At 34.5% G+C, this 27,597-nt stretch overlaps 1 pseudogene; it reads right to left on the bottom strand.

Moving 5' to 3' along the window:
• Window positions 1-3,492: 3,492 nt before the first annotated feature.
• LOC129061780 (5' exonuclease Apollo-like) overlaps window positions 3,493-27,597 on the bottom strand; it is a 52,289-nt pseudogene continuing 28,184 nt past the window's right edge.

Raw genomic sequence — 27,597 nt, 5'->3', positions numbered from 1 at the left:
CTGGATACAGGTAAATCCTGAAATAAGCAGCAATCTCACTCAGCTGAGGAAAACAGAATAATGTTAGAGTTTGACATTTTGAGAAAAATGTCAAAAGAAGCCACAGAGAAGGGAATCCCATAATTTGAATAAAACTTTTTTCAAATAACTGACTCCCAAACTGCACATAACAAGGTCATACTCCAAAGAACTCAACAGAACAGTATAGTTTGAAGGATGAAGAGCTGTAGAAATACTTTAGCAGTATCTAGAAGTACACAGGTAGCATTTGGAGTTCATGTTCTGCCAAGTTCTAAGGGCTTAGTAAAAATGTTCAGCTTGTCTTCAAAACCTCAGAAAAACCATGCCATAGGATAATGGGCAAAAATAAAGACCCAATGAAGCTTAATCCCCAACCTTCATAATGTCAAAATGATATGCTATTACTCTTTCTTGCCAAAGGGAAATGTATACTTGCAGGAATACAACTTCTCTAGAGGATCTACATGGTTTTATCTATAATATCCATCATGCAATCAAAAACTGAGAAATTTTGATTCTAGTCAAGTTATAGTAAAATGGAATGGAATTTATTGTGTCAACTGAAACAACAAAATCATGTGGACAGTATATAAGAAGCAGCAGCCCCCAGACATTGGATATCAATCAAAGAAGGGTAGCATTTTATGAGAGAGAGGAAACCAATGACTTACACCATCTGATTCAAACAATTCATTGCTTGGATAAAGTTTCAACGTCAAGGCACAGGGAAGACAGACCTAAATAACGTTTAATGGACTTCTTAATTTGAAGAGACTTTACTGTGAATCTGGGGAAGCCAAAGTAGCAAGAATTCACAGAGCAGAGTACCAGAGAGCAGAGATCTGCTAAAAGAAAACTCATTTTCAGGTGACCCCATACAATAGGCAGCAAAGTACTGATCAGGGCATGTGCCTGGGGATACTACTTGAGGCCAGGAAGAGAAACACCCTAAAGAATGAGAAGGAATAGTGGCTGAATGTCTCACAAGCCCAGAAGAGTGACTCTTCCCTACAGACAGAGTCAAAGCCTCATAATGCATGGAGAACTGGTTGCAGTATTAAGACCGAAACTGCTTCATGTTCTGAGGAAAGTTAAACCAAAAGTTATTGCCACTCTGATCTTGCCTAAGTAAGCAGAAAAGCAGGAGTTAAATACATAAATTGTTTCAAAGTAACTTTATCACCTCCCAGGACAAACTCCAAGAATATTTATAGGAATTCAAACAAACAAACAAAATTAGTACCTAAAATTTAAAGCTCACAACTCTATAAATTGGATGGTTGTGTCCCCCAAAAATCATATGCTTAAACCTAATTTCCAATATGATGGTATTAGGAGGTGGGACTGTGGTAGGTGGTTAGGTCATGCCCTCGACATGGGATTGTTGCCATTATAAAAGAGACCCCAGAGAGCTCTCTCACCCCCTACTATGATGGGAGGACATGGAGGGAAGTTGGCTATCCATGCACCAGCAAGAGAGGCTTCATCAGAAATCAAATCTGTCAGTTCCTTGATCTGGAATTTCCCAGCCTACAAAACTGAGAGATAAATATTCATTGCCTAAGCCATGAAGTCTACGATATTTTTGTTATAGCAGTCTGAGCAGAGTAAGACACAATTTCTAGCATCTAGTCAAAATGATTAGCAGCAAAGTGAAGATGTTTCAAAATCCATTAAAACTGACTCAGAAATGACCAGATGATTAAATTACCATACAAGGGCATTAGAAAATTAATAGCAGATTATCCATTGCAGGAAAAGAAAAAAGATTTGTGCACCTGGAAATACAGTAACAGAAACTATGTAAAACGAAATGAAGAGAGAGAAAAGAGAAATAAATACAGAAACTTTGGGGAAATTTTAATTGGCTAATTATGCCTGTAATCAAAGTCCCCAAGAAAGAAGAATAAGGAAATAAATATATTTGAGGAAATACTAGCTGGAATTTTTCCAAATTTGATTAAAAAATAAATCTATTCTAGTCGTTTTCTTAGGACTCCATAGCAAATTACCGCAAACTTGATGGCTTAAAACAAAAAAAAGAAGTCCAAGATTAAGGTGTTGGTAAGACCATACTCTGTTTGAAGGTCCTGAGGAAGGGTGGATCCTTCCTTGCCACTTTTAGCCTCTGGTGACTCCTAGAATTTCTTGGCATGTACCTGCATAACTTTAGTCTCTACAACTATGTTAAGATCCACTTCTGTGGACCTTAAATCTCTCGCTGCCTTTCTCTTATAAGGATTCTTGTTATTGGATTTAGTATCCACCAAAATAATTCACAAAAATCTATCTTGAGATTTTTAATTTAATTGTATCAGCAAAGGCATTTTGTCCAAATAAAGTCTCATTCACAGGTTTGAGGTTGTGGATATGACTTTTGGTGAGCTACCATTCAACTCACTATATCCTCAGATCCAAAAAGCTCAACAAATCCCAAACACAAAATATGTAACGAAAACACACATAAGGCACATCATAATAAGGTTGATTAAAACCAATGAAACAACAATAGAGATGGTAGCAGAATTCTTGTCAAAAAGAATATAAGGTAGAAAATAGTGTAGCAATCAATATCTTTAAAGTATGGAAAGATTTTTTAAAAAGTACACATAATTATTTCCTCAGTAAAAAGATTTTTCAAAATAAAAATGAGGCAAAGTTTCATAGACATTAAAAAAACAAAAACTCATCATCAGTAGACATCAGTAGACTTGAAGAAGAAATAGTAAATGAAGTCCTTAAGAAAAGGAAAATACTACCCAATGGAAACCTGCATCTACACAAAAGAATGAGGAGTACTGGAAATAATAACTACATGGATATATCAATATCAGTTTTGATATATTTATTGGAGATATTGTAGTTTTGATTTCAGACCACTGCAGTAAAGCAAGTTGTAATGTTTTTGCTGGCAGAGGGTCTTGCCTTCAATTTGTAAAAAATGCAACACCTGTGAAGCACAATAAAGCAAAGCACAATATAATGAGATACGCCTATATATATTTATATTGTTATATGTGTAAATATTTATATATACATATATATTTATAAAAACTGTAAAAATATTTTTTAAATGTTATTTATTAATTTTATAGAGAGCAGGGGGTAGAGAGAGATTGATTTGTTGCTCCACTTAATTATGCATTTGTTGGTTGATTCTTTTTTTTTTTAATGTGGCTTCTCAGAGGGTTCTTTTTTTATTTTATTTTAATTTATTTTTTCAAATACATTTGTCTCTGCCTACCCCCCACCACTTTCCCTTGCCCCCTCCCTCCTTCCCTCCCTCAGCTCTTCCCCTTTGGTTTCGTCCATGAGTCCTTGCTATATGTTCCTTGACTTTTTCTTTTTTCTTTTTTTTTTAATCTTTTATGACTTTATTTCAAAGTCAGGGCTTCCAGGCAGCTGGGAGGACCATCATACCCTAAGCCTGGTTCCAGGTACTGCCCTGGTGAGGGACGCCCAATCCCCCAGCTATCTCTGTTCCAAGATGTCTCTGTTCCAGGTAGGTTCCCAGTGACACCAACTGCAAACTCTCATGGAGGCAAAGATGGAATTTTTCTCCACTGTTCTAAGGCTTATCATCACTTCCTGTTCCCCGCCAGAGGCAGAGACAGACTGCTTCCTTAGCTGCAAAGGATGGGAGGAGGGCTGCTTCTCTTGGTTCTCAGAAAGGTTCTTGTTCTTGGCCTTCTTTGAGTCCCTGTCAGCTTGAAATTGATTAGCTCTATTCTCAGAAGATTCCAACATGGCACCCTGGGCTCTTGGCCTCTCGGCCTCTCCCACATCCTTTCTAACAGCTATGGAACACTTGGTTTTCTAGAGGAGGAACTCATGTATTTCTGTACAGTCTGGAATCTGGGGCACCGAACGCCTGGGGCTCAGGCTGTCCTGGAAGTAGTCTCTATGGGCTGTCGACTAACAATGGGCACCACCTGGCAAGGCTCCCATGCTGCAACAAAAACACAAAGATCTGAGTAGGAGGGATGGTAGGACTAACGGATGACGTAGGTGTTGGGGTGGGAGATGTGGATTTTCCGGCTTGTGGGAAGGATAGCAAAAGCAGGGTGGATTTGGTTCCAATGCAGCGTGGCAGAGCGGTAGATCTCTGTGTGGTCAACGGCATAGTTGCTGCCAGCCTCCTCCTCCACTGTGAACACATCTGCCAAGCCCAACAGCTGCACCAACTCTAGGCGCGGAGGACTCAATACCACCCAGGACTAAAACTCCAGGGTCAGCTGCTCCAGCAGGGACTCTTTTTTTCCCAGGTTACAGAGTCCAATCTTCATGTTATGCTGTGGGTGTTTTCAAGTGATCAGGACAGTCTGTTGGGCATCTTCTTGTTGGGAAGGAACAACCACCTCTGGGTTACAGCTGGTGTCGAAGTAGAAAGCAGGTGTGTTTCTCCACTCTCAGGGAATGGTGTACACCGGAAATCACCTGTGCGGAGGATGGTTCCCAAGTATCCTTCAAAGACAAATATGACAGAACAAGGACAGTGATTGGCATCCATCAAGGTTACAGTCATGGTCTCTCTCCCAATTTCATCTAGAGTCAGGACATGGCTCTCACCAACGTCCAGGGCTCGGATCCACTGGTTAGATACCTGCAGGTGATGGTGCGGTAGGAAAACTATAGTTAGGAAGCAGTAGAGGGGCTGTGCCCAGGCTCCAGACAGTCCCAGGGTGTGGTTCAAGTACACGTGGGACAGGAAAAAGAGCTGTGCACAACCGGCCCGGCACAGGCTCCAAAAGTCCACAGCAATGGGCCTGTGGGAGTCCAGGCCCTGTTCATGGTGGCAGGGTTGAGTTCACCAATGGGATCCTCATGGAAACAGAGCTCCAGCGTGAGCCTCCTACAGCAGCCCTGAGAAAAGTCATGCTGGGGCAAACACAGGGCCAGAGACCTTCAGGGAAAAAAAATAGTCCAGGAGCAGAATAAGTTACTAGAGAGCATAATAAAAAGAAGGAAGTGATGGCGCTCAGGTACTGCAGAGGTAGAATCGCTGCCTGGCCATCCTGGGGGTCCTCCACTCTCATTGGTTGATTTTTGTATGTGAGTTGAGGCAGCGGGGAGGGGGGGACGGGGGATTGAACCCACCACCTTGGCATATCAGATCGATGTTCTAACCAACTGAGCTACACAGCCTACAAAATCTTTTTATTTTAGAATAATTTTTACAGAAATATTACAAAGATAATACAGAGATTTCTCATGCCTCTTACCCTTTCCCCTACTGTTAACATCTTACTATATTACTATGGCATATTTGACAGAATTAAATAACTAGTATTAGTACATTACTATAAACTAAACATTTTATTATATTTCATTAATTTTTACCTAATGTCATTTTTCAATTCCATAACGTCATTCAGGAACTGGATATTCGATTGTCCTACCTCTTTAGGTGCCCCTAAATTGTGATGGTCCTTCTGAATTTCCTGTTTTTGAGGATCTTGGTAGTTTTAAGGAGAACAGATCAGATATTTTGTGAGAATGCCCTTCAATTGGAATGTGTCTTACATTTTTCTCATGGGTAAATTGGGGTTATAGCTTTTGGGGAAGCAGGCTACAGAGGTACACTGCTGTTCTCATCGCAGTATATCCAGGGCAGATGGTATCAACATGACTTGTCACTGATGATATGAAACTTGATCATCTGGCTGAGATAGTGTTTGCCAGGTCTCTCCACTATGAAATTTCATTTTCCTCTTTTCCACACCCTATTCTTTGGAAGAAAATCACTAAGTGTAGCCCACATTAAAGAAGGGATGGGGGTGATTTAAGCTCCTCTTCTAGAAGTATCTGCATAGATTACTTGAAATTCTTCTCTAACATTACATATTTTAATAGAGAAAAAAAGTTATAGAATGATGTGTGATGTGAGTCATTGCAGTGTGAATTTCATGAGAGCAGTGTACTCTCTGCTCACTACTAGAATATTCAGTATCTAGAACAGTATTTAACACATGAACTATGCTTTTGATAACTATATATTGAATGCATCTTTGTGAAGAACAAGAACAAAATACAAAATACCTCTATATCCTTCTATTATATATCATATATTATATATAGCATATATAGTATATATACTATATTATATATATTTTATTGTATATAAAAATTTTATGTAGTATATTATATAAATATATTTTCTATACATATGCAAAATATATTATATTTATAATATATAAAAATTATATAATATTTTGTATAATATATATCATTATATATAAATATGGAGTTCATTTTCTTATAATTTCTAAATTAGATTCTTAAGCAAGATGTTCCTCATATAACTAAAAACTGACATCATGAATGCAAATATAGAAAAATGCCTTCAGAAAGTAAACATGTGCTTTGTTCTACTCTAAAGATAGAGGTCTCACAGAAAATCCTACTTTTCACTGTTAGGAAAAGGCTCTCCACTGAAGCATATTTGGTATTTTTTTCTCAGGAAAAGGGTAACAACATACTATAATTCCAAGATCCTGGGCTCTCTGGGCTGCAATCTCAGCTGCATATGAAAAGGGGATATAAACAACCTGTAGAATTTAAGGGTTAAAAAAATATAGAAATTTCCTGAGAAATACACGCTGTTGAAGAGAAAAATATAATTAAATCTTTTTGTTTTTTGAAATGTATGAGGAATTTTTGAAGCTTATTGTTCTTGGCAATAAGCTTCACTGTTTAGAAATATGTAAGAAAGAAATCTTTGCTAGTAATGGTTTGAAAGTAATAATAATGGGAAGCTGTGGGGAAAAAAGTGAAGGAAAAGAGTTCTGTCTCTGACTTTTCGGAAAGCTGAGATTTGAACTCTTTGTTTGAGGATATGCTTGTGATACTTAGGTTGGGGAGTTTCTGGGGAACGGGTCACTGAAAATAGGCCTAATGCAAGGATAAGAGAAGTAGCCGAACAAGAGAACTCACCTAAGCATGTCTGAGATGGGGGCCTTGGCACAGGAATGCATTTGCAGTGCGAATGCCACCCAGCAATCTTCAGGACTCTAGATCAAAACTTTGTTCTGTCCTGTTCTACCCACTTAATAGAGAATTCTATTTCCTAACTAATTCAAAGGTGACTTTATCCTGTCTTTAGTATAATTTTACATCTGCTTTTGAGTTGTTTTTTTTAAATAAGAGGAACTTATACAAGGAGACAGGAAGTAGGAACTACACTGAGATTATGTACAAATTATGTACCTTTTGTGCCTGTAGAATAAAACATCTATATGTGTGGATAATTGGACTTATGTCCAATTGGACTTACGTGATTTTACTGTTTTCCCTATAAAGTCTACCTACTCCTGAGGTTGTGGAAAAGGAAAACCTCTGCTCTCAATCACCTATGACCCCTGGAGGATGCCTACTCTCTCCATAGAGAATCTGACTCTATGAGAAAAGCAAAATTAGCATAGATCAAGTTCCAAAAGATGGATATAAGCTCCAGATTCTGGAAATAAACTACGGTACTTAGATTAATCCTGAAGAGGTCAAGAAATAGGAGAAAGAACTCTATATACCTGAATTTAGGTAAACATGTAAAATAGCCCTAACTGTGGTTATTTATGGCAAATAAGGGGAAGAAGAATCAGATAAGATTTTCACTTTAGATCCTTATACATTTTTTACACAGCAATTATATTTTTTCAGAATATTAATTTTACTTTAGTGCATGATTCAAAAAAAAAATAGTTGCAATTGGAGTAGGTACCTGATTTACTTACTTGGAAGCTTTTGTCTGCAGGCATGAATTGCTTAAAAAAAAAAAAAGTCAGCTTTTTTTTTTTTTTGTCAAATACTGTGCCACTGAATTATTTTTAAGTTTAATTCTACATCAGCTATTTCTTTTACAGAAAAGGTGTTACAAAGCCATGCGTTGCATTGTACATAATCTGTCTGCTTATTTGACACTGAATACATAGTTAATATATTCATTTCTTTTGTTCCTCTGATTAGACTTGAGTATGAACATTTTGCATTAACAATTTAGAAGTTCTCTGTGCTTATAAAGAAATTAAAATTTAAATTTAAAAAAAAAATTTTCTGAGTGTCTCCTCTATAACACATATTGTGTTAAGAAATAACTTGATGCTTTGTATTACCAGATTAACAAATAACAGTTCCCTGTAACAATATCACAGAATGGAACAAAAACTGATTTTTCCCCCAAATAAAAGGAAAAACTTAGATCCTTCTTGAATCTTCATCTTCTCATTTGGTATTGTCCCTCTGATTAAACCTCACAGTTTTCTGTTGTATCAAGTTATCTGGCATTCACCTTGTATTCATGATCAGAGAGGTGCTCATTCAATATACATGATGCCATTTCTTTACCTATGTGATCTTGGGCAGCTTACCTCACTTATTTCAGACCCAGAACTTTCTTCTGTTAGACGTAATAATATATACCTCTTATGTTCACTGGAAAAGATTGAAAGAAACTATGCATATAAACCTCTTAGTATAGAACATGCTCTCTATAAATGTTAGGTGTTTTCCTGCAGAGTGAAGGACTCTTTCAAATCAGTAAGGACAAAAATTCTAGCAGAAAAGCAGTTAGGGCTTGTATAAGCACTTCATAACACTGGTTATCCAAATTGCTGGTCAACATGAAAAGGGCTAAAACTAATTAATAACTAAGGAAATATGACCTGTAACCAAAATGAGATTTCACTTCCAGCAAAGATGGCAGTGTAGACAGATGTGGCTCAATGTTCACTCAACCACATCAATATTACAACTAAAATATAGAACAACCATCTCTCAGAACCATCAGAAATTGACTTGAATGAAAGTCTGACAATGATGAAATCAAGCTGCATGGAAGTCTAACAACTACTGAATTAAAGAAACTATATCCATCCAAAATGGTAGGAGGGGTGGAGATGTGGAATGGGCTGGTCCCTTACTCATGCATGGTGGATAAAAATTCAGGAGGGATATCTCAGGAGCAAAGAGTTCCAGCCGCATACCAGGCCTGCCAGCCCAGGGTTCCAGTGCCAGGAAGATAAATCCCCACAATTTTGGCTGAAAAAACCAGAAGGATTGAGTGAGTGGAAGAAATTTCTGGAGCCCCAAGCAGTTCTTCTTAAGGAACCCACACATGGACTTACCTACTCAGACTCATTTCCTCTGTGCTCCAGCACCAGGATAGCAGTTGGAAAGGCACCAGGGGCATAAAGGAGAAACAGAAGTGTCTGGCATCCAGGCAAACAGAAGCTATTGTCCTTTTCTAAACCTTCCCCTAACAGAGCCAGCAAGCTGGCATATCTGTGATTCCATCAACCTGGCTAGCAGTGTTTGACCCACCTTGGAGCTCCCCAGAGACTCTGCCCACCCAAACTGCTTTTCCATATGAATGGCTGATCTTTGACTCAGGCTTCACAACTTCCTAAATCCTCTCAAACAAGCAACAGCTGGCCTCAGTGAGCCTCAGGCCCACCACTAGCAGCAGCCAGCCTAGATCCACAGCTTGGCTTTTCCTGGGAATCTCCAAGCCCAGCATAAGTAGCAGCCATCTCAGATTTATAGCTCAGGCAGGGTGGACTCAGGCAGAACACAGGTAGGGGCTGACCTTGGCCTGCACCATCTGGGACACCCCAGGGCCAGTGCACCCAGAAGATAGCTACAGACCATCAGGTAGTCAAACTACCACTTCCCTGCCCTTGAATAGTTGATCCTCCATGGACTGCAGAATTAGCAGATCAGAAGGGATCAACTCTGCCATAATCCTATTTCTACAAGTTGTTTTTTGATCTCTGAGGAGGCAGGCTCCTAAGTTTAGCTGTCTTATTTGAGTGCTGTTTAAACCAGAGGCAGACTCCTGACTAAGAGTCTCTGGCCTAAGACATGCAGACTCTCCTCTCCTTCAGTATTGTCTGGATCTAATGTTCTTGTGTAAAAGACGTTGGAAGGAAGCTAGTTATTAGTTTCTCTCAAATGAAATATGTGAATAATAATTCTAATTCCTAACATTTATTCAGCTCTTACCATATGTCAGGCCTTAAATTATCCTGTTTCTCATGACTCTGTTGTTTCACTTAATTTGTTTTTCCTCTGTTCCAAATCATCAGAAATTCTGTTGAATCTAACCCTCAAACGTAGTCTCAGTTGGTTATTTCATAAGAGCTGCTACTACCCTGGATCAGGGCATCTTTTTCTTTTCTGAGAACTACTGCACTAACTTTGTTGTTGGTTCTTTCTTATCAATGCTATGTTATCAAACCACCAGATCACTTTGATGGTGCACAAGGCCCAGGTCATAAAGCGCCTAAATTCATTCATGGAGTTTGCGTCCTTGGAGCCTGGGTCATTCATAGAGGCTGCAGGTCCCACTGTGAACTGTGTAGTTTCAGTTCTGACTCACTGCTGCATCCTTGAGTGCCTTCTACTTCTGGCATTTTCAGGTTTCTTTTAATTAATTTGGTTGGTGTGTGTGTGTGCACTTAGATATTTTGTTTCTCACTTACAGTTTATAACAATAAGGGGAATTCCTCTATCTTCTCAGTGTAACATTTTTATTGGAAGTTTATAGATACCGTGTTGATTGGGGTACCCAATTAAGTAACAATTTAAGTATAACATTAATTGAAAATATTCTAGTTCATACTGCATTTTCTCATACGTTCTCATTTAGTATCAAATGCATACCGTTTTCAGGAAGATATTTTTTCTCTATAGATAAAAAATGTTTTCGAAAAAAGAAAGATGAGTCTGAACATTAACTTATTTAAGATTAAATAATTTTTTAAACATTGACCTTATTTATGTTAACATGCTCTTCATAAGAAAACTATAGCAAAATAGTAAGTAAAAGAAGATGTAAGGAAAATCTCAATACTCTTTAGTCTCAACTGTTAAATTTTGATAAAATACAGGCCATTTTCTTTGGTAAGAGAAAGTATGTCTTAATGTCTGCTAAAACACAATTTATATGCCATATTAGCTCCATTAAACTTTCAAAAACCTAAAAATATAAAATCATACTAAATTTCAATTCTTAGAAGTAAACATCATAAATTTTAGATGAGCATTTTTTCAGGCTTAACTTATAGACTTTCACTCACTAACCTTACACATGGATAAAAGGAGAAAAAAATGAATCATCAAAACTCAAGATTTTGACATTTTACTTCTCATTATTTAAGAAAATAGTATTAAACTTAATCTAACGTATAAAATAATTAGATATAAATATATAACAATGAACTTAATATAAAACATCTATTTTTCCTCTGTGTTCAAAAGATTATAAATAAAGTTATGAGTTTTTAAGGTCAAACACAGTTTTCCTTAAATGTGGTATAATTTAACTCCCATTATTGGTCAAATGAAAACAGTTTTAGGAAACACATTTTTATTTCCACTCTGTTGTTTATTGGTTTTTCCTACTTTGACTTGGAATTTACATTGACACTAAAGAATTATTTCTATATTTCCAGTCCTAATGTTTTTGCAATACCTTCTCCAATTTAAATTCTATTTTCTGCATACAGGTCTTTTGTGTCTTTGGTTAAATTTATCCCTAGGTACTTTATCTTTTTTTGTGCTATATCGAATGGTATATTTTTCCTGATTTCTTCTTCTTCTATTGCATTGCTGGTGTACAAAAATGCCTTTGATTTCTGAATGTTGACTTTGTATCCTGCTGTTTTGCCAAATTCACTTATTAGGTTGAGGAGTTTTTTGGTAGAGTCTACAGGGTTCTCTATGTACACTATCATGTCATCTGCAAACAATGATAGCTTTACTTCCTCCTTTCCTATTTGGATGCCTTTTATCTCTTTCTCTTGTCTGACCGCTGTGGCTAGGACTTCCAATACGATGTTGAAAAGAAGCGGTGAGAGCGGACATCCTTGTCGTGTTCCCGATCTTAGTGGGAAAGCTTTCAGTTTTTGCCCGTTGAGTATGATATTGGCTGTAGGTTTTTCATATATGGCCTTTATTACGTTGAGGAATGCCCCATTGATTCCCATTTTGCTGAGTGTTTTGATCATAAATGGGTGCTGTACCTTGTCAAATGCTTTTTCTGCATCTATCGAGATGATCATGTGGTTTTTGTCTTTTCTTTGATTTATGTGGTGTATCACGTTTACTGATTTGCGTATATTGAACCATCCCTGCATCCCTGGGATGAATCCCACTTGATCGTGATGGATAATCTTTTGAATGTATTGCTGGATGCGGTTTGCCAATATTTTGTGGAGGATTTTAGCATCTATGTTCATCAGCGAAATTGGCCTGTAGTTTTCTTTCTTTGTAGGGTCTTTATCTGGTTTTGGGATCAGGGTGATGCTGGCCTCATAGAAGGAGTCTGGCAGTCTTCCCTCCTCTTGGATTTTTTGGAATAATCTGAGAAGGACAGGGGTTAGCTTTTAGCGAAATAAGCCAGGGGGCGAAAGACAAATACCATATGATCTCACCTATAAGCGGAACCTAACCAACAATGCAAAGAAGCAAGGAAAATACGACCAGCAACACTGAAAGGAAAAGAAATCAACAGAGACAAGAGGGAAGGTGGGGGGCAGGGAAAGGGAAGGGAAGGGGAAAGTCAAGGAACATATAGCAAGGACTCATGGACAAAACCAAAGGGGAAGAGCTGAGGGAGGGAAGGTGGGAGGGGGCAAGGGAAAGAGGTGGGGGGAAGGCAGAGACAAATGTATTTAAAAAGTAAATAAATTAATTAAAAAAAATAAATAAATAAATTCTATTTTCATTCAACTCTCAATTGTTTTGTTTCATATAAAAGAGTTGTTATTTTAAACATTCACTGATTAATAAACAGAAAAGTAATGATTTTTTTTTTGGCATATGTGACAATGTATGTTGATTTATACTTAAAGGAAAGTTTAACTGGTGTGTTAATCAGTATAGGCTAGGTTTTGCTGCAGTAACCAAGTGTTTTTAATTTGTTTTCTCAGTTCTGTGTCTTCTTCTATCCATTTGTATTAAGCATTTTTTATGATTCTATATTATCTACACTGTTGTTTTTTTAAGCTCTTTGTTATTATCTTAGTAGGTATTCTAGGATATACAGTGTACATGTATATTTAAGTTATCACAGTCTACCTCAGGTGATATTTTATCACTTCATGGTATAACAAATTTATAACAGAACATTTCCATTTCTCTCCTCTGCTTTTATGCCATTTTTTAATACATTTTAATTTCACATATGCTTTGAATCTCACAATGTTTCTACTGTTTTTTTTGGTTTTCTATGACTGCTATGAAAAATTATCACATACTCAATGACTTTAACACAGATTTATTACAGTATCATTCTGGAAATCAGGAGTTTGAAATAGGTCTCATTAAGCTAAAACTATGATATCAGCAATGCTGTGTTTGTTTCTGAAGGCTTTAAGGAAGAATACGTTCCCTTACATTTTCTTGATTCTAGAGGCTGATACATTCTCTAGATCATGGTGCCCTTCCAAAGCCAGCAGTGACACTCAAGTCTTTCACATTTCATCAGTCTGACAATCCCCTCTCCTGCCTTCTTGTACATATAAAGACCCTTATGACCACATTGGCTTCCCCCATGGAAAATCCAAGATAAGGATAATCTCTCCTTCTCAAGATCAGTTCATTATAAATATTAATTCTATCTAAAATCTTAATTCTTTTTTGTAATGTAACATAACATAGCCACAGGTTCTTGGGATTAGAATGTGCACATTTTTGGTGGGGAGAGTACATTATTTTGCCTGGGGCATCATTTTCTTTCCTCCTTTTCTTTTTTTGTATATGGTCCATTACAATTTAAAGAGATTGAAATAATAAGATAAATGTATTTTATAACTGCTCACATAATTTCTATTTTCAGTATTCTTCATTCCTTTTCTTAGATATATATTTACATCTGGCTTTTTTTTTTCTCCTCGCTTGATTTCTTTTCCTTTTTCTTATAGTGAAGATTGTTTTTTATTATTGGTTTCATGATGTGCCTTTAGGTAGCTTCCTTTATATTTCTTTTGCTAGAGTTTTGTTGAGCTTTTTGGTTTGGTGCATTTATTATTTTCACCAAATTTTGGATACATTAATAGTTTTTTCTTTAAATATGTTTTATATTTGTCTTCTCTCTTTAAGGCTCACCTTTCACATGTAGATCAGGTCACTTGATGTTGTCCCACAGAACTGATTTTCCTTTAATTTTTTTCAGTCTTTTTTATTTCTATTTTGTTTTGTATACATTCTCAATACATTTTTATGTTCACTGATCTCTCTTCTGTAACATCTAAGTGACCCTTAACCTACCTAATTTATTTTCTTCACCTCAGAAATCATAGGTTGCTAGTGGATTTTGAGGTGTGTTGTGGATAAAGATGTGGCTGAACTTCTCTTTTCACCTATTTTCTCATAGATAAAATTATATGTAAGCAATTATGCAATTTGCATTAATGCTCAAATTGTTTTCTAATATGTCAGTTGTGCCATAACAAATTGTTTTTAAAACAACCATGATAGCAGCACTGATCATATATGGCATTGTTTTATGGGTATTTTTAAAACACAAAAATGGCATTCTACAAATGTAAAAAAAATCAACTCATCATCCCACACCAATGAATATCTAAATTAATAGCTGTCTCTTTCATTCCAGAACTTTATTAAAAAATATAATCATAGGTCTTACTTCTAAAAGTTTGAAAAGTTTCTTACCTTCTATGTCTACATTTAACATGATCAATCTGTCCTCTAACTTCTTAAATATATCAAATATAGTTATAACAACTGCTTTAATATCTTTGTGTACTAATTCTGCATCTGTGTCTTTTCATTATTTTGATAGATTAAGGGTTTTTTTTAATCCTTTTTATGGATTATAGAGAACTGACTCTTTGGCTACCTGATAATTTTATTAGATTCTAGACATCATCAGTTTTAGATTGTTGGGTTATATTTTTGCATTCCTGTAATTATTCTTCTGCTTTGTTTTAGAACACAGTTAAATTACTTGGAATTAGTTTATACCTTCAGGTATTGCTTTTAAGTCTTGTTAAGTGGTAATAGAATACTGTTTAGGTTTAATTTTGTCTTTAACCTAATGCAAAAGTCTTCTGAGTCCTTTGCCAATGGCCAGTGAATTATGAAGTTTTCTATTCAGTCTGGTGAAAAAAGCCTTATTGGGATTGTAGAATCAGCTTCCAAATGTAGTTATGTGGTTGTTGACAAGAGGGTTCAGTTTCTTGCTGGCTGTTGGTCAAGGTCCTCACTACATGGGCGTATCTGTAGAACTGATAGAATATCTTTACTTCAAGCAGATAGCTTTCTCCAAGTGAAAATCTGAACGAGAACAAGTGAAAGCCCTGAAGACTCTCTGATCTACATTGGCAAGTCATATTCCACCATTTCTGCCAGAATTTATTCATTAAAAGCAAGTCATTATGTATAGTTCACATTTAAGGGGCAGGGAATTAGGCTATAACAAAGAGAAGATAATCAAATAATTTCTGTGCATAATGTAGAATCGCCATATTCAGCCTTCTGACCCCTCGTTTCTTCTCACATGCCACTTGCAAAATGCACTTACCTCCTGTAAGTCCCTCACATTTTTATCTCTTTACATTCTCATTTCAAAGTCTAATATTTTGCCATCTAAATGGATGAGATCCCCTTGGTTATAATAGCTTAAGTAAAGTGTCTCAAATATAGCTTATTTTGATTTGAAAATCTATAAATTAACAAAAATAGTAATCTGCCACAAATACACATAGGTCATGATGAGACCAGAATAGGATCTACTTAAAGAGAATTAAGCTCCACAAAAGAAAAGAATATCTAAAAATTTGTGAACTAATTGGAAAAACTACCACACCCTTAAAAATAATTAACTTTTGATGTTTATGATCATTTTCTTGCTCACTGTCTTAATTTCTTTCCAATCTATATGATAAAAATGACAAGCTCATGGTGAATTTTTAAGTAGGGGATTTTGCTTTTAATATTATTCCTCAAGCTCAAGATTGCTTTCTCAGACTCCTTTCTTCTCCTTCCCCCGCCCTCTAAAAATTGGGTTTAGGATTTTCTCAACTTACTTTCTCTTCCTGCCACTATTACCTGAATAGGGGTGAGTAGAGTTAACTCTGTTTAAATACACTATCATCTCTATTTTTTTCTTTTGACCACCTCTGTTCAAAGAATATGTTGTGAGATTACGCTTCCTTCATTAGACAGTTCTGTCAGTGAATTTTGTCTGAATCTAACTTGAATTTCCTATTGGGTAACATTAGAGAAATGGGACTCTGTGATTTAATTTGACATGCCTTTATTAAGGGAAGATCTTATGAATCTTAAGTGGAAGGGCTTGGACCTGAATCAGGACATGTGCTTTCTTGTGACCTCAATTTGGCACTCTCCTCTACTGACAGCATGTTCCCTAAAAAATGAAATTTTTTAATTAAAAATATTGATAAGATAGAAAAAGTATGGTTTCAAAAGCTATCAGGTTCAGTATGAAAAGTGCATTTTAACTTTATCTAGAAACTTAACTTTTATAGATTGATTTCAATGTATGGTATTCTAAGCTTTCTGATTTGATGCCTACTTTAGTTAATGCTGAATAAGAATGAATTGCAGTTGGTACCTATATCATTTAGTTCAAAATACTTCTAATTTTATGCTTTTTTAGGAAGTATCTTTATGTTTGGGCAAGAGTCAAAGACACACCTGAATTTTTCTCATATTTTCATTACTCAATGCCTTTAATGAGGGTGCTGCCTTGATTCTAGTTTTTAAAGTACATAGATTATCATTTAAGCTCATTTTTTCTGTATTGAAACATATTTTAACTTGTCTATTTCAAATAACTAAATGATATTTATATTATTATTGTATCCATGATACAGAGTAGATAAAAATTAAGATCATAACTTTGAAAATTATAGTTAACAATATTGAATCTATGTTGACATTATATATTTCTTCATCACTTTCATAGTGGTCTCTTAAGATTCAATCTCTATTCGACTATCATAAAACAGAATTTTCCTCTTTTATAGATAGAAGCCCTAAGATTTGTGGAAGTTTTGATGCACTCAATGTCAAACAACCTGTTCAAAGTAGTGTTAGGTGAGGAACTGAGATGTTATGACTTAAAAACTATTATGCTCCCCCAAATTACCACATACTTGACTCATGCATATCAATCTTTCTAATTTTTTTCACAGTTATCCATATCAATATTTATACTTTTTTTCCTAAGAGACCAAGATAAACTTGTCCTCTTAGAAAAACAACCCCCTCAACCCCCTCAAAAACTTATATAACATTTTTTTTGTATCAGGCTATCACCTGATAATACCATGGAATCATTCTTATAGTTAAAAATGAAATAATTATATAATGTTATATGGTAAGATGACACTTTATATAAATTGGATTTGAAAACAAATAATGTTCTAAGAATTTATTTTAAACTAGTGTGAAGTGGTTTTGGAACAGAGATCAAGTAGAGGAAATGTTCTTTTAAATATATATATATATATATATATATATATATATATATATATACACACACACACACATGAATTTAGGTGTTTTGATACTTCTGCTTTGTCTTAAGATGGGGCAAGAAATTTTAGACCTAAAATGCCAATGACATATTGAACATAGACAACACCGTGATACCCGAGGGAAGGAATGCAAATTGTACAAGCTTTGACTTGAGAAAGTGGGAGGAGCCTCAAATAGAAAACAGCAGTCTCAAGGACTTGAAGAGGCAGAGGCAATCTTTGAAGAAACAAAAGTTCCTTGAGAATTTAGCTAATGAAATCCAAGTCAGAATTTAAAAGTGTCCCTCCTAGAAAACTCTAAACTTAAATGTAAAAAATAAATAAATAAAAATAAAACTGTCTTCATTTATAGATTACACAATTGTCTAAACTTTTAAAGAATCTATACAAAAGTTCCAGAGAACAGTGAGTGAGTTTAAGATCAATATATAAGAATCATTTGTACTTCTAAAGACTAGGAATTAAGAAATAAAAATTGAAATTTGGAAAGCAATACCATTTAAACTAATACGAAAATATGTAATATTTAGAAATGATTTTTTAAAAATATTTGGAAAACCTGCACACTAAATCCTACAATATTTGATAACCATAATTATAGAACATATAAATTAATGGGAAGAGGTATAATACAATATTCATACTTTAGGAGACTCAATATCGTTATGATGGCAATTCTCTGTCAATTGATCTACAGAATCTATGCAATAACAATCAAAATCCCAGCTAGTATTTTTATAAACTGACAAAATGATGTTAATGTATATGGAAACATGTAGGAACTAGCATAGCCTACACATTTTAAAAAATAAGAACAAAATTGGAAGACTCATCTGATTCAAAGACTTCCTCTTAAGGTACAGTAATCAAATTCATACAGTATATATGTAAGAAAAGATATATAGATTAATGAAACACAATAAAAGTCTAGAAATAGTCACACATATGTATACAGCTAATTGATTTCAAACAAATGTACAAAAAAGTAAGGATGGTCTTTTCAGCAAATGTGTCAGGATAATTAGATACCTATATGGAACAAAACAAAACAAAAAAACAAATTAAAAAAGGAAAAATAACTTCAATCCATATTTTACAATCAATACTTTGCAGTATGTGCAAAAACTAATTCTAAATGGATGACAGACATTAATATAAAACATTAAAGACTATTCAAATTCCAGTTAAAAAAAAGAGAGAAAAACTTTGTAAACTTCAGGTAGGCAAATATATATTTTATATGATACCAAAAGCTAAATCCATAAAAGGAAAAACTGACATATTGTACATTTTCAAAGGTCTGTGCTATTATAATGAAAAGACAAATCACAGGCTGAGAAAATATTTTAAAAATATATATATTAAAATTATTTGTGTCTGTAATATGTACAGAACTCTCAAAACTCAATAATAAGAAAACAAAAAACTAAATTAAAATGAAATATAATGGAATAGAAACTCCACTAAAGAAGCTATCTAGATGGCAGGAAAAAAAGAAAGGAAAAAGAAAAAAGAAAAAATTGTTAAACATTATTGGTCACTAGGAAGATGCAAATTAAAACTATAGTGAAATGCCACTGCACACCTATTACAATAGCTAAAATTAAAAAAAAAAAATTATCCTGCCAAATGTTGGCAAAGATGTGGAGGAATTAGCCTTCCCATATAGAACTGATATGAATTTAAAATGTGACAATCACTTTGGACCACAGTTTGGTAGTTTTTAAGATGTTTTAAATGTTAAATATATACTATTATATGATGCAGATATTACATACCTAAGTATTTACCCAAGAGAAAAGAAGCATATGTACATTAAGATCTCTTACATGTTTCATAGTTTTATTTATCATAACCAAAACTGGAAAAAACTTATATGCCTTTTGACAAGCTATGATATGCTATAAAATTCAATATTACTCAGCAATGAAAAGGAATAGGTTACTGGTGCATGCTATAATATTGATGAGTAGCAAAATAATTATGTTGAAAAGAAGCAAAAATTTAATATATACTGTGTTATTCCATTAATATAAAATTCTAGGAAATGCAAAACAACATTGTGAAAAGAAGCATATCAGTAGTTATCTATGGTTAGAGGAAAGAAAGAGGCCAGAAAGGGTAGGAGTTAGGAATTATTAAAAGGTACATAGATATGTTTGTGGTTGATGGCTAAGTTCATTTTCTTTATTTTAGGGCAGTTTTCATAGGTATATGCACGCATGGCAACAACAAATTACATACTTTAGTTATGTGAGGTCTGTTATATATCAACTGTACTTAAATAAAACTTAAAATATTTGATTATATGCAGATAAGGTTAAAATGGAGGCAAAATGTAAAACGGATGGGTGGTCAAATAGAAAAAAATAGATGGTAGATAAAACTCTATTTTCAGAATCCATAGTAAAAATAAATAGACTAAATAGGCAGATTTTAACATTAGATGGAAGATTCTTATGTCAATATTAGGATAAAAACATACTGAAAATAAAGTGTATAAAAAAACCTTTTATATACTAACCCAAAGGAGGCAGGTTTAGTTATATTACAAGGTCAACAAAGCAGATATTAAAGAAAGAATTATTAGTAGTGAAAAAAGAATATTTTATAATAATTAAGGAATTATTCCAATGCAATATTTCAACCTTAAAATCATAAATGTGTAGGAATCCAACAACATAGCTTTAAAATATATAAAGCAAACTTATAGAAACAAAAGGAAAATAGACAAATGCACCATCAAATTGGAAAGATTAACTCGGCTTTTTCAAAAGCTGATATAAAAGGCAGACAAAAAAAACCAGTAAGGGTATATAATATTTGAAGACCACAATAAGAAACACATGGCATATGCAAATGACAATGATAGAATATAGCCCTCAACAATAATATACTTTATATTTTCTTCAAATGCCCATGGGATATTTAGCAAATTGACAGTATGAATCACAAAATGCTTTAACACATTTCAATGAATATTCTCTTATCTAATGGAATTAAGCTACAAATTGGTACCGAGTAGATAGAGAAAATTCAACTTCTTGGACCATATTTCAGAATAATCTATGGATTAAAAATATCAAAAAATAATGTAGAAAATATTTAAAACGCAATGGTAAAGCATGGGCTGAATTAAAACCAGTGCTAAATAGAAATATATAGCCTTAACTGCATGTGTGGGACAGGAAAAACTGAACAATCTATGATATAAGTGTCAGCCTTAGGAACCAAAAGGGAAGAAACAAACAACAACAAAAAGCAAATCAAACCTAAGGAAAGTAGAAGAAGAGAAATAATACAAAGATAAGATAACAAAGTCAATGATACGGAAATTAAGCATTCAAAACTTCTTATATGAAAAGATTGGTAAAAACCTTAACTTTAGTAAGAATGATCAAGAAAAAAGAGAGAAATCACAAACTAATAAAAAAGAGATATACCTAGTCCTGGCTGGTGTGTCTCAGTGCCAGCCTGTGAGTCAAAGGGTGGCCAGTTCGATTCCCAGTCAGGGCACGTGCCTGAGTTGCAGGCCAAGTCCCCAGTAGGGGGAGTGCTAGAGGCAAACACACATTAATGTTTCCATCTCTTTCTCCCTCCCTTCCCCTCTCTCTAAAAATAAATGAATAAATAGATAGATAGGTAAATCTTTTTTAAAAAGACATATCTAAAGTCCTATTGATATAAAAAGACAATGAGAGAATTTTGAAAAAAATCCATAATTTGGAATATAGAAAAAAATAAATCTTTATCCCCACCTCATATCATATGCTGACTTAAATTCTGCATAATGAATTGAAGAACAGATTGTGAAAGGTAAAGCAATTAAGTTTATTTCACCACTAGACATTAAATCTGTAGAGGATAGTACAAGATACTACTTTTTAAAAATATCACTTTCTCTTGTTTCTTTCATTTCTCTGCCTAGTACCTACAATTAATTAATTCATTCTTACTGTGTGCCAGGCACTGTGCTGAGAGCTGTACACAGATTAAAATATTAACTTAATTATCATAACAACCCTATGAAGTATGTAATTCCTATTATACAGATGAGGATATGGTGACAAAGATAGGTTAATAAAATTAGCTAATTTATACATTTATTTCTATTTGCTTCTTAAATGTTTTAACATAGCATTTTAGCCAAGGAATCGGACATGCTTGGGATTCAGCATTTCAAATTCCTTGGCTAAAATGCCGAATCCCAAGCCTGGACTAATTATTTTTTCTCTGTGAGAGCAGGTTCAAGTCATATAAAACTGTAAGCTTCAGCTTCTTCACCTAAAAATTTTTAAAAAGGTAAAATATATAGGACTGCTATTATCTGTAGGAGTTGTGAAGATCAAATGAGACAAACTTATAAAATAGCTTTATAAACTAAAAGTTACCATTAAAAATGTTTGCAATAGCAGACTTGCCCAAGGGAAAAAGGCAAGACAATTTAGGAGACACCAGGATTTAGAAATAGAGAGAGAAGCATTTGAATCTCGTCTCCACCCCTTTCTAGTGATATGATCTTGGCAAATTACCTGATGTCTCCCAACCCATTTCCTCATATATATTGGAGATACTATCATGCTGTCAGTATATCCCAACTATTAATACATGTCAGATACCCTTCTAAGTGCTTTACATGTATTAACTCATTTAATTCTCATGATAACCTCATGGAGTAAGTATATGACTCACTTTCAGATGGCAAATGTGAAACACAGGTTGAGTGGCTTATCCAAGGCTGTACAGCTAGTAAGTGGCAGAGTCAGGATTTGATAGTCAGGCTACTATTGGGTTCATGTGTTTTTTATGAAATTTGAGCACAATTTCATATAGAAACAAGTAAGTATGGAATATAACACAATATGAACATTCAGCAAATAGTAACTATTATTTCAATGAACTAAACATTTATGCCTCAAAGATATATAGAGAGGAGTAATAAATCCATGGAGTAATGCAGTACAGAAACTAGAACTGAGAAAATACATAGAGCTGCTTCAGTGTTTGGCAAGGAAAAAAGGGATACTTTGGATGATGGGGGAGAGCACAGAGAAGTGAGAAACTGAACAAAAAGCAGCAGGATGATGGAACTGGCAAATAGAAATTATCCACCCTAGTGACAGTGAAGGCAAAGTGGGTGTCAAGTGGGTTAAGTAAATATTCATCTTTGAGGCTGTTAAGGGTTGGTAACTTGTTGCCATGGCGACTTTAAACTCTCTTAGAGTATGTCCTGATAAAGGTCCTTAAATTAGCTAATCTTTGCAGCTTTGTGTAGCACATAAAAGTCATGTGACTCCACAAAGTGCTTATAAATAAAAGTTTGTACATCATCAACCAAGACAATTTTAAAATCCTCATGTGTGGCTTCATAGACTGACACTTTTGAATGAAACAAAGCAATCTGTCACTTAACTTTCTATGACATTCAAGATATTGAAATTTATAAGAAAAGATTTATTTAGATACAAGTTTAATGGAATTAAAAATGTGTGATTAATGACATCTGTTTTTTAAGCATGATAGCTGAAGTCAAATTAATTATGCCTTATATAATTTACATATTATACTGTATTTTGCCTAAAGAGCAGGATAATTGTAAGTTCTTCTTATTTTTTATTTTAATACCTAGTGAATATTAGATCATATAATTGCATGGCCTTTATTTTATCTATTTCCTCCTGAACTTTAGTGTTGTTTGAATATCATAATTTCTTTTTTTTCAGCACTGTGAATCATCTCAGAAGCCAGATAATATCCAACTTCTTTAGTTACCTTGTAAAAAAGAGAAACCTAATATGAGGTTCACTTGTTTTACCTCTAAGGTATCATGCTGTGTAACAAACTAGGGTATATGTTGTACCTTTGCACATTTTTTGATAAGTTAAATAAAATAAAAAGAGAGAGGGACATATTTTTCCTGGTTAATGCTGCTACGTCATATATACAAAATGTATACATATACAAAAATATACCCCTCACAAAACATTCATAATCTTTGTAAACAAGCTTCATTTCAAATCCACATGAAGATAAACTATAACATATAGGTATATTCTGAATCAATAGGATGTTATAGTTTCATTTTATAACTGCATTGCTAATTTTACCATTCCTGTGTATACACATAGTTTGTGTTGTTAAATACATTAGGATTCAGATATATTGAGAACCCGTGGAAGTTTATAGAATTAGGGCTGCCCTAAATTCAGACTTGAGTAGTTTGAATGTTAATATCCCTTGTCTTTTATATATTGAGGACTACAATTTGGTTTTATCCCTGTGGCAACCAGCAGGGAATGTCAACAAATCCTTTCACTATCGGTGCTATTTACTGCTCAAAATACTCTGTAGAGAGCCTGGGGCTATCCCTAGGAGCTTATGTACACAATCTGGCGTGACCACTCAAAAAGGATATGTGAATTCTAGACCTGTATTTTCAATAAGATTAAAATATATCAGGTTCTTTCCTATCTCAAAGCCTTACACTTACTGTATAATGAAAACAATAAGGCCTTCTTCTGTAACAGCAGCCACTAAATTATACAATTTTGGAGTTTTCCCTATAGTGGCCAATTTAATTGACCAAACTGCTTTTGTGCAAATCAGAGCTTAAAAAGAGTGGGCCAAGTGGTTGATTAATAGCATGCTGTAGATATTACCTGAAGTAGGGATTCCTCATGTTTATGCTACATTCCCTAATAGAGTTTATTATTTATGAGTCACAAAGAACAAAGCAATCATTGCATGGTGAGTTTTCTAGTAACTAAGTCAGATAGTTTGAATTAAACATATCCTGAGAATTGTGGCCCCAAATGGAAAGTGAAGTGAAAGAAAAAACAGTTTATTTGCTTCTATCAGTTTCTAGATGGAGGGTGAAATCAATAAGAAGTAAGGGCATGACAAGGAATATCTGAAAATCTCACAACAGGAACGTCTTCAAAGTTACAAAGATCTTTAGTTCTTTTTCTCAAATGCTAGACTCACTCTTGTATTTTGTGATGAAATGAAGGTATAAAAAATGGATGAACAGATCTGGTTGTGATAATTTTAGACAGTATTTCAACATCTTTAAGTAACCTTAAGGTTTGTAAACTCCTCAGGATATTCTCTCAGCTAAAAAGCTGTAATATATGCTATGAGTTAAGGCCATCCCCTTCTTAGTAATACCAGACATAATCATTTTGTCCCTCACACCTTCACCCTGAGAAAAATAAAAATGACATACTGAAATTATGTATGACTTCTTTTTCATAATGTGAATTATTTTTGAGGGATGGGGACTTCTCTGCACAAATATACACTGACTTCTCACTGACAAAGGATAAACTTGAAATACTTTGGCATTTATCAACTTGTTATTTTATTTTTATCTGATTCTCTTGTCCTTTCTCTAATTACTCCTCTATGCAACCTCCCAATGCCAGTCAAATTTACATCCCGTTAAGGAATGTATTGAGGAGTAATATAATAATGGTCTCAGTGAATCACACAGAGGTGTATACATATTCTTTCCTTTGCAACATGACCTGCTCCTCCTCCCTCCAGGAGGTGGAGTCTATTTCTTCACCTCGGGAAACAGGGCTGGCCTCATGAGTTGCCTTGGCCAGTACGGTGTGACAGAAGTGATCTTGTATAAATTCTGAAGTCTGTACCTAAAGAGGTTTTGCAGTTTCCACCCTTGTCCTCTTGGAACTCTGGGAACAAAATGCTGTAACGAAGCCAGCCTGTTCCACTAGAGTTATGAAGGCCATGTGGAGAATAACCAGTGTGCTCCAGAAAATAATCAGCATCAACTTCTCGATCCTTCTTGGTCTACCAAGCCTCCATCTGAAAGCAGCCTCATCTGTGACCTCAGGTGAAGCCAGCAGAGGAATTGGCCAGGCAACACTTAGAATTAAGATAACAAATAAACCATTATTTTAAGCCACTAATTTTGGGGATGGTTTGTTAGATAAATAACAGAAGTATTAACCAATAGATAATTGATACATGATCAACTCTATCATGGTGTTCTTGAACATTATATCCCTTAACATTTACTTGCTCCTTAGAACAATTATGGCACTTGACTATTAGCTAATGCTGTCTTATACTTACTCATGTTTTAAGAAACTTCTCTTCTTTCTCAACCAAGCATAAGCTCTTTTATTATAGACTGGCATATTTTAAAGAGACAGAGGGCCATTTATCCTTTAAATGGTATTTTGAAGACCTTTAGTCATCTGTCCAGAATAAATAAACTGGTTTGTTTTAAATTTTATGCATCTTGTCCTTAAAAATGTAGATGCTAAAATGCAGGTAAGGGAAGCAGAAAGTACCTGAAAGTATTTTTGTCAGTTATATTGAAGATACATTTATTGATCATATGCAGTATAAAAGAGAAATTCTAGAAGTTTCACAAGGTATACATACAAGACTAAAAAATAACTTCTGCATTCAATAAATTTATTACTTAGAACATGGTTTGGTAAACTATGGGAAGGTAGGTGGCTGGCTGGCTGTTTTTGTAAATAAAGTTTTCTGGCATGCACCCATGCCTCCATTTATGCATTGTCTATGATGCTTTTGTACAACAGTGGAATTGAGTAGTTGGCTAAACTACTGTATGGTTTCGCAAAGCCTAAAAATATTTACTATCAGTCCCTTTAGGAAAATGTTTGCTGACCTCTGGCTTGGAATAGTAGTAAATATAACTTTGAATAAATATTAAATATATTTTATATTTAAAGAAATATAAGATTCTGTCAGAGAGACGAGAATAAAGTATTTTACAGATACAAACATGAGTATGATTATTTTTTGGCTGGAATATTGAGTAAAAGCTGCATGAATACAACAAATTTTATCTCGATAATCAAATAAGGATAATATTTTAGATAGTGTGTTTGAGGGTGAGAAGATTGAGAGCAGGAAAAATAAAGGCAGAGAAAATATCTCGGTAGTGAAGAAAAAGAATAAGTGTAATTGAAAGTTAGGGAGAGTGTCAAGATGTTATATTGACTTTGGAAACCCAAATAGAAGAGAGCTGTAAAGCAGGATGGTTCCTAGTATACAATGATAAAGAAAAATAACATGTTAGTTTTCTGGGACTGCTGTAACAAATTACCAAAAACCAGGTGGTTTAAAACATAGAAATTTGTTTTTTACAGATTGTGAGGCTAGAAATTTGAAATCAATCCTTTGTCAGGGCCACACTCTTTACTATATCTATAGGGAAGAATTCTCTCTTTCCTCTTCTAGCTTGTAATGTTTGTGAGCAATCCTTGGCATTCCTTAGTTTATAGATGCATCACTGTATCACATGACCACCCTCTCCCTGTACATCTTCATAACAGTTTTCCTATGTACATGTATTTCTCTGTGTCCAAATTGCTCTTTTTAATAAGGATATCAGGCCATATCAGATTAAGGTCTACCTTCATTTTAACTTGATTAAATACTTTAATCAAGTTAATACCCTCAGTAAATACTTTATTTCCAAAATAAATATCCTTGGTAAATACTTTATTTCCAAATAAATTCACATTCTGGAGGTTAGGATTTCAACATGTAATTTTGGGGGGCACACAATTTAACCCAAAAGGAGTATAGACCAGAAAACTGGGAGGAATCAGGGGATGCAGAGATTAAGTTTTCACTGATGAATTTTGAAAAACTAGTTTAAGTTATATTGGTGAGTTTGGGAGCAAGCTTGCTAGGGTGTATGTTATATTTTAAAAGGAATTAGAAGATGTTAGGGTAAAATAATTTGTGAAGATTTCAAAATGATGAAGATAACAGAGTAGCTTGAGAAAAATCTTAGACCTAACATTTGTTTTAAGAGAATCAATATGCTAACTAAGAAAAAGAAACTGAAGAAACAGAAGAGAATAAGACAGCTAATATGGTTAACCGTTAGATCTAAGTAAGAAGTAAGAACTGAAGCAACAAAAATGACAGGTGGAGAAAGGAAACTTGGTCATAAGGAAGGATATATCCCCCCCAACAAAGACTGAAAGAAAGAAAGACAGGTCCCATAGAGTTACAGAAATATTTCACATTGGATTTGTAATTT

This window comes from Pteronotus mesoamericanus, unplaced genomic scaffold (assembly GCF_021234165.1).
Source record: "Pteronotus mesoamericanus isolate MK-2021 breed Mesoamerican mustached bat unplaced genomic scaffold, CSHL_Meso_final scaffold_651, whole genome shotgun sequence".
In the NCBI taxonomy this organism is placed as follows: Eukaryota; Metazoa; Chordata; class Mammalia; order Chiroptera; family Mormoopidae; genus Pteronotus; species Pteronotus mesoamericanus.
The sequence above is the reverse complement of the archived record's forward strand: the minus strand, read 5'-3'. Positions and strand labels throughout refer to the sequence as shown.